The sequence below is a fragment of the Panthera leo genome, chromosome C2 (genome assembly GCF_018350215.1).
Source record: "Panthera leo isolate Ple1 chromosome C2, P.leo_Ple1_pat1.1, whole genome shotgun sequence".
Classification (NCBI taxonomy): Eukaryota; Metazoa; Chordata; class Mammalia; order Carnivora; family Felidae; genus Panthera; species Panthera leo.
This window is the reverse complement of record NC_056687.1, coordinates 87,280,921-87,293,431: the sequence shown is the minus strand read 5'-3', so window position 1 is coordinate 87,293,431 and position 12,511 is coordinate 87,280,921. Positions and strand designations below refer to the sequence as shown.

General features: G+C 42.1%; 1 protein-coding gene across 1 annotated transcript in view; it reads right to left on the bottom strand.

Moving 5' to 3' along the window:
- Window positions 1-2,088, bottom strand: part of GNB4 (G protein subunit beta 4) — a 59,526-nt gene extending 57,438 nt beyond the window's left edge. Inside the window, exon 1 of the mRNA XM_042903399.1 lies at window positions 1,899-2,088. The gene's annotated coding sequence lies outside the window, so the exon portion shown is untranslated. The remainder of the gene's footprint in view (window positions 1-1,898) is intronic.
- Between the last annotated feature and the right edge of the window lie 10,423 nt (window positions 2,089-12,511).

The window sequence follows — 12,511 nt, the reverse complement described above, 5'->3', positions numbered from 1 at the left end:
AAGAAACTAGTGACACAGTGCACTTTCGTAACATGCCTGAAAAAAATCAGAAATCACACCATCTCAGGCAGTACTTGCTAAGGGCAGAAAAATGTCCGATACTTTGTTCCAATTCTCAATTTTCAAAATGTCCCAGAATCTATTTTTAAAGTGTAAAAATATGTGCTGACATACTAAAGCGCCAATGACTTTAAAGAAACAATTCTGGGGAGATGTTGATCAAATGGTACAAACTTCCAGTTATAAGAAAGTTCTGTGGATGCATGGTACCGCATGATTACTATGGTTAACACTTTATTCTATACTTGAAAGTTGCTAAACACACACACATACACACATAGGTAATTATGGAAGGTGATGGATGTGTTGACTAACCTTACTATGGTCACCATTTTGCAATACATGAGTATCAAGTCAACACGCTGAATATCTTAAACTTCTACCATGTTAGATGTCAATTATATCTCAGTAAAGCTGGAAAAAATAATAAAAGTAATTCTACAGATTAACAAAGACCGATGACTCAGAATAACCACCAAAATAATGCCTATGGCTCACAAAGAGATGAACCTGAATGTATTGCAAGCCACATTAACCAATTTTATAATTTTATAAATGTGTATGCACAAGAGGGTTAACCACGTTCAATAAAACGGTATTTTAAAAGTTTCCATTTCAGTTTCAAATTCATCTGCAAACCAAAATGCAACATGGAAAATCTTAAAATGATCTTTAGCCAAATACTGAAATACACAATAAACCTTCAGAGCCTAGGATCAGTAATAAACAAAAAGCCCCACACTAAAGAGTCTTAAAATGTACAATGGAAAAGACACTCGAAGCATACAATTTTATGTATCCAAACCGTCCTTTTCCTCCACGTCTAGATAAGTAGTGTGTGCTCGGTGTTCTAGGAAAATGTACTCTAAGGTCACAATCTCAGTTTGCAACACTAAGAAGGAATGATAATAAAGCGTTCTGACCAACAATTAAATCTCGAATGTCTTAAGAAAACTTCCCAGTAGGGTGCTTTATCCAAACGCCGCCGAGCTATTCAGTCCGTGGCCGAAAGAGAGAAAGATGTATCCACATCCTCTACTAAAAGAGAAAGGGAAGGAGTGGGAGAAAAGGGGGAGAAAGACAGAGGCAAGATAACAAAGCATCGCTTCTATAAACAAATTCAAGTCTGTTTTTAAACTTTTGGAAATTCAGTCTTGCCTTACCGTATAGCAATAAACATCAAAGTAGAAGGCAATCATTTATGTTTTGAAGGAGAAAAAGAATGTGGAGAGAAAAGAAAAACATTTTACCATGTTCAGAATTTACAAGAATTCCTATCCACTACCCCCTCCCCAATAATGGACATATCATTTCCAAAATAAATTTAACACGAAACCACTAGTCTCATTTTTAGCACTAAGCGGAAAACTTTTATGAGCTTTCCCAGAGCTCTCCACCCAATAACCCTTCTGGGCAGTCCCGAATAACCGCTATTTTCGGGGCAACCACGAGCTCGCGCTCTGAATCCTCCTGAGGGGCCTCGGGGCGTGGGGAGGGAGCTGGGGGGTCTGGGGGTCTGGGGGTCTGGAGGCCAAGGACTAATGGGCCGCTCCCTCGCTTCCCAGAGCGAGCGGTACGAGCCCCCCAGGAAGTGCCCGAGGCGGCGGCCGAGGAGCTGGCCCCCGCGCGGCAGCAGAGCGCGACCAAGGCGCGCCCGTCCCGTCCCTCCCGGGCAGGCTCCGGCAGCCCGGGACGCCCGAGCCGGCCAGCCCCGCGCCACCGGCCGGCGGCGTTCCGCCGGGACGGGGGCCCCGCGGCGCCTCACGCCCCCTGCGGGAAGCCCGGGGCCCCCGCGTGGGGCGCACCCACGAGATGCAGCTCGCGCGATCGCCGCCTACCTGAAAGGAGTTGGGCTCCGCGTCGACCGGCCGCTGCTGGGTCCGCGGGGCGCTCAGCAGCCCCCCGTGCGCGGAGCCGGCGTGCAGAGCGCAGCGCACCGCCGAGACCAGCGCTGCCGAGATCCGCCGGCCACACCCAGGCCCGCACCGCCCAGCAGCCAACTCCGCGGCGCGCCGGGGCCGGGGCGGAGACGTGGCTCGAGGCGCGAGGCGCGAGGCACGAGGCGCGCGGGCCCGCTGGGGACGCGCCGCGGCCACGCGCACACCCAGGAGCGCGCGCCGCCCGGGCGGGGGACGGGGGGCGAAGGCGGCGGGTGCCGCGCGCAGCTTCTGCTTCCTATTTTCTCTCTCGTTTCCTGCTAGAAGAAGAAGAAAAACATTAATTCCCAGGCAGTTTCGTTTTCTTGTCGTTGTGGCGCCTGGACGCCGGAGCACACTTCTGAGTTGCGCCCGAGTGGTGTGGCCGGTTTCCTTCCTGGCACCATAGAAGCCTCACTTTGCTCGTGGCAGGATGGGGGGCGGGGGAGCGCTGACTTAGAAGACCCCAAGTCCCCGTTAGGTTTAACAGTCTGGAATTCTCCGTGGAAGAAAGTCAACTGGAGTCCAGAGTCCTACAAAATTGTATTGCAAGCCCAGCTCTACCGTCGCTGGGCGGTTGATCGTGTACATCTCAGGTAGTCAGCTTGGTCATTGGCAAAATAGGGATAGTGATACCTGCCTCATAAAGGTGGTGACATACTAAATGAGGCACCGTTTGCACAGAGCCTGCCTCCAAATAAATGATCAATACTTGGAAGTTATTGTTACTATCGTCACTGATGAAAGTAGGCCTTTCAGATAACCCTGGCAAGTCGCTCATCTCGGCGTGAGTTAAAACATCACACAAAGCATCTCAACCGACTGTCCCCCCCCCCCCCGACATTTCTCCGGGTGTTTTAGGTTTAAAATGTCATAAAATGAATGCAACTATCCAATTTGCTTCCTCTGAAGTCAGTACCGCCCGGGAGCAGTTTTCCTCTCCCCACCCCCATCTTTCTTCTGAGTTAATTCCAGTTTGACAGACTGTTGCTATAGCATTCCTTCTCTGACGTCAAACAATTTAAAGAAACCGCCCTGGGTAACGAACACTGCAGAGGAGTTCTTTGTGGAGTTTCTGTGCTGGAGAAAGGCTTGAACAATGTAAAAGAACTTTAACACCTCCGCAGCCTTCCATTCCTTCCTCCAGGGCAGCTTCCCACTATCACCTGGAATAAATCTTTTAGTACCTTAAAAGACATGATGCCATGCTAAGCACAGGCCGAGTGCAACTCTGCAGAAAATGTGGTCGTTTGGTATAAAACCCAGACCATGACAAAAATGGAAACTGTCATAAGTGCTGGGATTATGAAATTATTGGTGTCCCCCCCCCCCCCGCCCCGATTTTCATTTTCCCTTACGTGGGGTGCTTTTTCCACTTAGAAGAGGAGAAGTGTCAAATATTCTACATATCAAAATGTCAGAAAAATTGATGGGGATCTGAATGGTTTGCATCTCTCACAGTTTGCTTTAATGATTAAATCCTGAGCTTTATTGTGGTCATTTTTAGAAGAAAACAAAGGGAAATTATTTAAGGAGCTCTGTTATACACCAGTCTCTCTGCTTTCTTGTATTGTGCTTAGTTCTCATAGTGACTTTGCAATGTGCACTTTATCCCCATTTTACAGATAAGGAAACTAAGGCTCAGTGAGATTAAGGAATTTACCTAGAGTCCCAGGAGAAGGGGCAGAGCCTACATGGAACCCAGATTGGATTGACTTCGAAGTCCACTTTCCTCAGATATTTTCTGTCTTATTCTTGTGCACTGGAACTTAAGAGACATTCTAGACCTTTGAGAGGACATTGAGTTAAGTTTATTCATTGAAAAACAAGTTGCTGGTGTTTAGGAAAACCTGATGGAAAGTACTGAGATACTCTATTCCAGAAAAGATTAGGGGAAACATAAATCAACAACTACAACTACAACAATCAACAAGTACAATAAGTCCTAACTACAAAAACCTGAAAAGATATAACAAGAATTTAACTGACCTTTGTTTGAAGATTTGAGAATTAATTACACAAAATGATAACTTTGACCTTTTTGAAAATTTGATATGGACAGAGAAATTACTAGAAGAATAAAGTCCAAGTACGAAAAAGGAAAGTTGAATTGTTACCCAAACTAGCCCACTTCCAAGAATATTACATTTCTGTTTTGCCACATCTGCTGCATATTTTTTTGAAAAGAACACTTAATTGTTAAAGGACAAGCCTGTATTGCAAATCTGAAAGTGGAACTGATGAAAAGAATTTCATTACCAGGAATAATTTCCTAAGAGTACACTAAAGCATCTAAGTGGCCTAGCAATTGGTAATATTGCAAATGATAATGTAATCCATGTAGAAAGCAAGAGAGAGTTGGGGAGGAGGAGAGAGAGAGAGAGAAAAGAAAGAAGAAAGAAAAGAAAGAAAGAAAGAAAACGAACAGAAAAGAGGGAAGGTCATGTTAATAATTTTGAAGACTGCTGATTTGTTTAGACAATTGCAGTGATATATCCTGCTTGTAATGCTTAAACCCAGTACTCTTGTGTTTAGGTGACACTGGGTGGTATTTAGATTTCTAACGCATTAGGCTCATGTTCTCAAATTTTACTCTATTAAAAGAGGATGATGGGGTCCTGGCTAGAGAACCTTTGAAGATAAAACCCGTTTCATCCTTGTATTCTTTCAAAAAAAAAAAAATTTTTTTTTTTTATGTTTATTCATTTCCTGAGAGAAAGACAGTACAAGCAGGGGAGGGGCAGAGAGAAAGGGAGACCCAGAATCCAAAGCAGGCTCCAGGCTCTGAGCTGTCAGCACAGAGCCCCACACGGGGCTCAAACCCACAAGCTGTGAGATCATGACCTGAGCCGAAGTCTGATGCTTAACCGACTGAGTCACCCAGGCACCCAACATCCTTGTATTCTGAGTAGTGTTTAATAGAATACCTTACATGTAGTTGGTACTCAGTGAACAAATGAATGAAGGAACTTGGTCACTTTGGTTTACTCAAATAACCTTCATACCTAACCCCAGCCCCCTGCCCTATTCAGAATCGTAGAAAGGGAGACAGTGATCATTATTTTTCTGGGAGTTGAATTTCAGTTACTTCTGCAGGGCGTTTTGCTCTTCTGTTATCAAGTTCAGAGAAGCTCTGCTCTTGGTCCTATGTTGAATGAATCTGAATCTGGCTCTCAGTGAACCACCCTAAAATTCAGAGTGCCCTGGCTTTACAACCTACACTTTTAAATGATACCTTAGAAATCATCTATTTTTTTTTTTTCTGAACCTACTTTGCTCTCAATGACAAGTGCATTATGAAGAACAGAGCCATCAAAGTGTAAAATATTCCAGTACTGCTTTGTTGTATGGGTTGTATGCATTTCAATCCTTTGGTATTCAAGATGAGGCCAAATTTTATTCATGCACTATCCTTTATAGAACTAAAGTAACAGGTTTTCTTCCAACAACAATAAAATGGGTTTTAAAATATTAAATGAAAATTGTCTAACAGGATCCACAATAGATTTCCTCAAGGATATGAGAAGTTATTCTGTAGTCAATTCTATAAGAAGTTTATGTGTTATTTCACACATCCTTGATCCCAAATGGTTATGTCTAAATACTTCCCTTTCTCTCATGTGCATTTCCATCTCAGATCTTTTTACAGTTTATATTTTGAGATTGAGTTTGCTGTATTCTTCTGACACTCCCGATATAAATCAGTTACAGCTCTTGCTAAGTTTATTTACTTTTGAGAGGGGGGGAGGGGTAGCGAGAGGGGGACAGAGAACCCAAAAGTGGGCTCTGTGCTGACAACAGAGAGCCTGATGTGAGGCTCCAACTCAGAAACCGCAAGATCATGACCTGAGCTGAAGTCGGACCTTCAACCGACTGAGCCACCCAGGTGCCCCAGTTCTTGCATCTTTCTGCTTAGATTCTTTAATGGTAGTTGGAGTCCACAATCTGCATGCTCATCGGTGACCTTAGGAGAGCGCTGTACTTAATTAATGATGTCTGTCACACGCACGAGAGGGGCAAGGAGAAGCAGATCCTGTGGTTCAGGTCTCTGGAATCTGTTATTGGGAAGGGACAGGCAGTGTGAAAAGAACACTAAACTGCATGTCAGAAGACTTGATTCAGAGTTTTGGCTCTGGTACAAAATATCTGTGTGACCTTGAGCAGATCACAACGCACTTCACTCTCTTATTCAAATGTAAGATGAGCATGTATATAACCTCACTGATCAGTCATGCATTCTTTTCCTCTAAGCCTCATCCCATCCCAGGAATGCCAGGAAGGCATTCTCATCTGTTGATGTTGATTAATAACATTCTATTAGCTATCTATTACCATGTAAAAATCCACCCCAAAATTTAGTGGATTAGAACAACAACAATCATTTACTTTGCTCATGAATAGCCAACTTAGGACTTGGCTGACACACTCTGCTCTGGACACACTCTGCTCTGCTCTAGACCGTTTACCTAGTTTGATTTTATTTTCAAGATGGCTCTCATAAGGCTGGCAAGTTGGTACTGGCTACTGGTTGGAAGATGAGCCTGTGCTGTGGACAAAGGCCTCCATTCTTCTCACATAAGCTTTTCCATGGCGTACTGGGAAGTCCTCACAATACACTGGCTGGGTTCTAAGGGCAAGTGTTCTAAGGCAACAGGAGAAAGAGCATAGCATTTCTCTGACTTAGCTTCAGGAAGCACACACTGCAGCTTTCTCAATACTCTCTTGATGTACACAATCTCAAATTGAAGTGATAGGGACACAGACCTCTTGATGGAGGAGTAGCAAGGTTCTAGAAAAGCACGTAGGCTGACACATATTGTTGCAGCCATTTTTGGAAATATAGTCGGCCACAAACAAGCATATTTGCTAACCCTGGATTAATCTATGAGTCTCACAGTCTAAGAATCTGTTTTTCCATTCCTTCTTCCTATTTAGCATTGACTTTGTTTATTTATGCTAATATACTCTGCCTGATAGATATTTCAAACAAGGGAAAATACCTTGCTTTTCTTGTTAATTTGTTTAGCATTGCTTTCTTGTTTTAATTTTAATTTTTAAAATTATCACACTATAAAATTGGCCTCTTTCTTTTGGTATACAGTTCTATGATTTTATTTTATTTTATTTTATTTTTTTAAAGTTTATCTATTCTTGGCAGAGACAGAGTGCAACCACGAGCTGGGGAGGGGCAGAGAAAGAGGGAGACACAGAATCTGAAGCGGCTACAGGCTCCATGCTGTCAGCACAGAGCCCGACACGGGGCTCGAGTTCACGAACTGTGAGATCATGACCTGGGCCGAAGTCAGATGCTTAACCGACTGAACCACCCAGGCGCCCCTCTATGATTTTAAACACAAGTACAGATTCATGTAACCACCTCTACAATCAGTATGCAAAATAGTTCCATCACCCTCAAAAAACTTCCATTATTGTTGTTGTTGTTATTACTATTATTTGTGGCTCACCTCCCTCCCCTAACTCCCAGCAATCTTTGATCTGTCCTCCATGCCTACAGTTTTGTCTTTTCAGGAGTTTATGTAGGGGTGCCTGAGTGGCTCAGTTAAACATCCTACTCTTGATCTCAGGTCAGGTCTTGACCTCAGGGTCATGAATTCAAGCCCTGCATTGGGCTCCATGTTGGGTGTGAAACCTACTTTAAAAAAAAAAAAAAAAAAAAAAAAAAAAAAAAAAATATATATATATATATATATATATATATATACACACACACACACACACATACACACACACACACATACATTATGTAATATATAGATACATTATATAATGTAAATGGAATCATACAGTATGAAAACTTTGAGACTGACTTATTTCACTATAATGCATTGTTCTTCCTCGTTGCTGAATAGTATTCCATGGTATGAAGGTACAACACTTTGTTTATCCATTCACCTACTCAAGGATATTCAGGATGTTTTCCAGTTTGGGGCAATTATGAATAGTGTCTATAAACATTAATGTGCAGGCTTTTATATTAACATGTTTTCATTTCTCTAGGTAACTGTGAGTGGGATTGTTGGGTTATATGGTTAGTATATGCTTAACTTTAGACTGCAAAATCATTTTCCAGAGTGGATCGTTCATTTTTCATTCTCACCAGCCATGTATGGGAGTTCCAGATGCTCTTGAGTCCTTGCCAGCACTTGATATTGTCAGTTTATATTTCTTTTAAATGTTGCCATTCAAATAAGCGTGGAGTGGTATCTCCTGATAGTGGTTTGTTTTGTATCTTGTTCAGCGTCACACATGCATGCTATCTCCTGCCTTTTCCTGTCCTGATCCATTCCATGCATTTCTGTCAAATTAATGTTCCTGAAACACAACACTGATTAGATCCCTTTTTGGCTCAAAGAGTGTACAATGGTTCCAATTATTCACTGAATGGAATATACCTTCCTTGCCCTGGCATGCAAGGCCTTACTTAATCTGGCTCCAACCTACCTCTCCAGGCCCATCTTTTACTACTCTACTCTATTTTTCACTCCATCCAGTCCTTTTGCTCTTCAGAGAGTAGGTTCTTTGCCTTTTTATCTTTCTCAGTGCTATTCCCCAGACTGAGTCTTCCACCCTTCCTTCAGTATCTTTCAAGAACCAAAAATAGAAGGAGACTGTCCTTGCCCTTCTGTGCCTGGGGTACCACTATGCAATGCTATGCACTCTGTCTCCGACACTCTTCCCAGGCTCTTAGAGGACCCTCCTGCCTGGGAAGGTCAGCAAAGCCAGGAGTGGACAGGTATCTGGCTGCAGAATGGGGCTCCTTTACTCATAGAGACCAACAACTTTCCAAAAGATTCTATTGGGTGCCCCTCCCTTGGAAAGGGGAGAGAAACCAAAGTAGAGAGGGGGTTAATCTCTCTTCCTGATGCTGCATTTGCCTCAGGACATTTCCTTCCCCAAACCTATTCTGCCTTTAACCAATGTCTGAACACTGGAAGGCAAAGAATGAATATATAGTAACGATACTCTGTCTGTCTTAGAAGTTCTCGGAGAGATTTTTGAAACATTTTTGAGATATGAGTTTAATGATATGGTAATTTTTCAAGTGACTTTCTGCTAAAGCATGAAGAGTTCTGATAGCTGTCAACAATATGTCACTTCCCTTTAACACTAGAAGCTGAGAAAGAATAATTTAACAACATTAATAATATTCTGTTGGAAACAATTGCTTTGGTTTGATACTAAGTCACTTTGCCTGGACTTTAGGAGGTTAAAAAAAAAAAGTTGAAAAGAAATTCCATAAATCAATTATTGCTCTAAACATTTTTAGTTAGCGGTAGAAACATCATTCCTAGTATCAGTAACAACAAACATTAATGAACCTGTACTTTAGAACAAATCTCTAAGAGTAAGGGAATGACTTTGAACTTGCTTGCTTGCTCCAAGGAATATTTAAGAGAAAAAAGGAGTGGAGGTATGAGTTCAAACTTCCTTACCCGTCTTCTCTAAGTAGACCAGGATATCCAAACCATGTTTCCACCAGCGCTTATAAATTCTAAGGAAATCAAGTGAAACTGTTAATGATAGCAAATTCAGTTCAGGTCAAGTGTATGATGTATTCAAGTCACATTTACATAGCTTCCTTCTTGTATAATTATGCCCATAATTACTGTGTCTAGAACATAACATATTATTTTGTATGATCTAGAGGTTTGCAATTGCATGACTATTTTATGCCAAAAATCTCATTCTTAGAGGACTCAGATCTTATCACTATATCCATAGTCTTAGCACCTGCACATAGTAGGAATCCATTATTCTTTTGCAATGAAGGAAGGAAGGAAGGAAGGAAGGAAGGAAGGAAGGAAAGAAGAAAGGAAGGAAGAAGGAAGGAAGGAGGAAGGAAGGAAGGAGGAAGGAAGGAAGGAAGGAAGGAAGGAAGGAAGGAAGGAAAGAGAGTGCTAAGGGGAGGGCACTGGGAGCATCATTCATTCATTCATTTGTAAGTAATGAGTTATCAGATGAAAAGATATCTCCATAGCTATTTGGGAATGAATAGAATCAGGCTAACAACATGCTTCAGTCAACATCAATGCTTCTAGAAACTGCACTCTTCTCCTGGCAGGTGAGGTGGTCAAGTCGGGGGGTGGAAGTAAGGCACAAGTTCTTAGGCTTGGAATAGTTTTTACACTTTCCCTTCACTCTGAGGTAACATATGAACACTAAACTACCTTTACAGCTTACTTTTCTTTCTGATGTCATTTTAGTTCTTTAAAAATTTTTTCAAATGTTTTTATTTATTTTTGAGACAGAGAGAGACAGAACATGAGAAGGGGAGGGGCAGAGAGAGGGGGAAGACACAGAATCTGAAGCGGGTTCCAGGCTCTTAGCTGTCAGCACAGAGTCCGACGTGGGGCTCAAACTCACAGAGTGTGAGATCATGACCTGAGCTAGTCGGACGCTCAACTGACTGAGCCACCCAGGCACCCCTCATTTTAGTTCTTAATGTGGGGAAGGGCAAGGGGGCTGCTCTAACATTTTGTCATCCTAATGACTGCTGCTAATAAGGGCTTCTGGAGCAATTCTCTCTCCTCAGGGACCAAGCATGGGAGAAAGCTACTGGGCAAAAGCCAGCTTCTGTTCTCATAGCATGTGCTGAGTGCACTAATGGGTGTGATATCATTACCTGTTTCTAAGTGCTCTGTGGGAAAGCCCAGCCCTTTGATTTGAGACAGAATATTAGCAGGGTACTGATGGTTTAAACAAAATTGCTTTTCTCCTCTTTACCTATGGGGGGGGGGTGGGAATAGCAACAACTGGAACAAAATATTGAAAATAAATGTCTAAAGTGCTCTAGGAACAAGGCAGAGGTAAGACTTTTCCCAATAGAAACAATTGTCTTTGGAACAGACATAATGCAGTATTTCCTCTTTGATATCTTTTAGGTTTATATACATTTACTGAGTATTCAGGAGCTAGCACTTCACATTGTTTACCTTATTTACTATCATAACCAATTTATGAGGAAATGTTATTCTCCTCTTGCAAAGGAGGCTCAGAGAGTAGAATCTTCCCCAAGGTCCTGAGGCAGCACCAGAGGGTGGCCATGCTTCTTACCCCTCCCTTATCCCCATCTCCAACAGCCCTTAAAGCTACTCTGGTAACTTTACAATCTAAAACAAAAGGTTTATGCAGATGTTATGGAAATGTAGCTTCTAAACATGCCCCTCCTTCTGCAATACCCTAGCCTCTGAGACCCTCCTGTTTCCAATCAAACATCTAATAAATGGCAGGCGTTGACATAGGGGCCAGAACTTTCTGGCTTAATTCTTGGGTGTGTTCCTGTCCCTGCTTTTAGGAGCCTCCCCTCCAAGCAGTAACACAACTGCTTTCACTTAGGTTTCATTTTGAATATTCCATTTCCTTCTGAATAAATCAGAGCAAAACTTCTGGCTAATGAATGCCTCAGAAGTTTTTCTCTCCCTTCAGTTGTAGCTCATAAATAAAAACCTGGCAGGTGGAGAATTTAACCACTCCACCCTCATCCAACTTGCCCCAACACTTACCCAAATCCCAGAGACTTCACAAATTCTTTCAATTTGGGAACATCAACTTCTTTGCTACTCCTTTTTGGCCCTCCCTTATCAGGATTAGCTACTTATTGCTCTTCCTGTTTTGCTTTAACTGAAATAAACTTGAGCTCTTATCCCACCCGTCAGATAGATTTCCTAGCTTAAAAGCTTTGAATAAGAATGACATTGATCCTACCTTTCCTGCAAAGTGGCATTACTGCTTATTACTGATGTTTGTACTGCTCCATATTACTTTTGAGAATTTCACGGACTTTCTCACTGCAGATGAGTCAGTGTTTTGGAATTGGCATCTCAAGTAACAAGATTGATTGCCTCATTTTTTAAATCTCATTTTTTTTCAAAGAAAATTCTAGTCCAACTTACTAATTTTTTTAAAAAAAATCTGATTTCGGGGGCACCTGGGTGGCTCAGTCGGTTGAGCGACCGACTTCGGCTAAGGTCATGATCCCATGGTTTGTGAGTTCGAGCCCCGTGTCGGGCTCTGTGCTGACCTCAGAGTCTGCTTCTGATTCTGTATCTCCCTCTCTCTCTGCCCCTCCCCCGCTTATGCTCTGTCTCGCTCTGTCTCAGAAATAAATAAACATTAAAAAAAATTTTTTTAAAAATCTGATTTCGTTACAATCAAACCCAGAATTCAATTAACTAGCATTTGCATGATTAGCATTGCTCAAAGGTAAGTATATTTTCTGTAGAGACTGACCAGTGGGGCAGCTGCACAAATCTCTGCAAGAAGGTTCCTCTTCTTTGGTGACAATGAGTCAGATTTGTATTAACTCAGAAATGAATTTAAGGAGAAAAAAAAAAAAGAACTTTGTCATCTAATGAGTAACTGTTTCATCTTGGTTTAGTTGATAAAGCAGTAGCTCTAAAAATAAAACTTACTGTAGATTTGTTCTTTTCTCTTTTATGTTAAAACCCAAACCCTAACTTTGCCTTTCTGCACATCTAAATAATATACAATTTTTTTAAATGACTTTAAATATT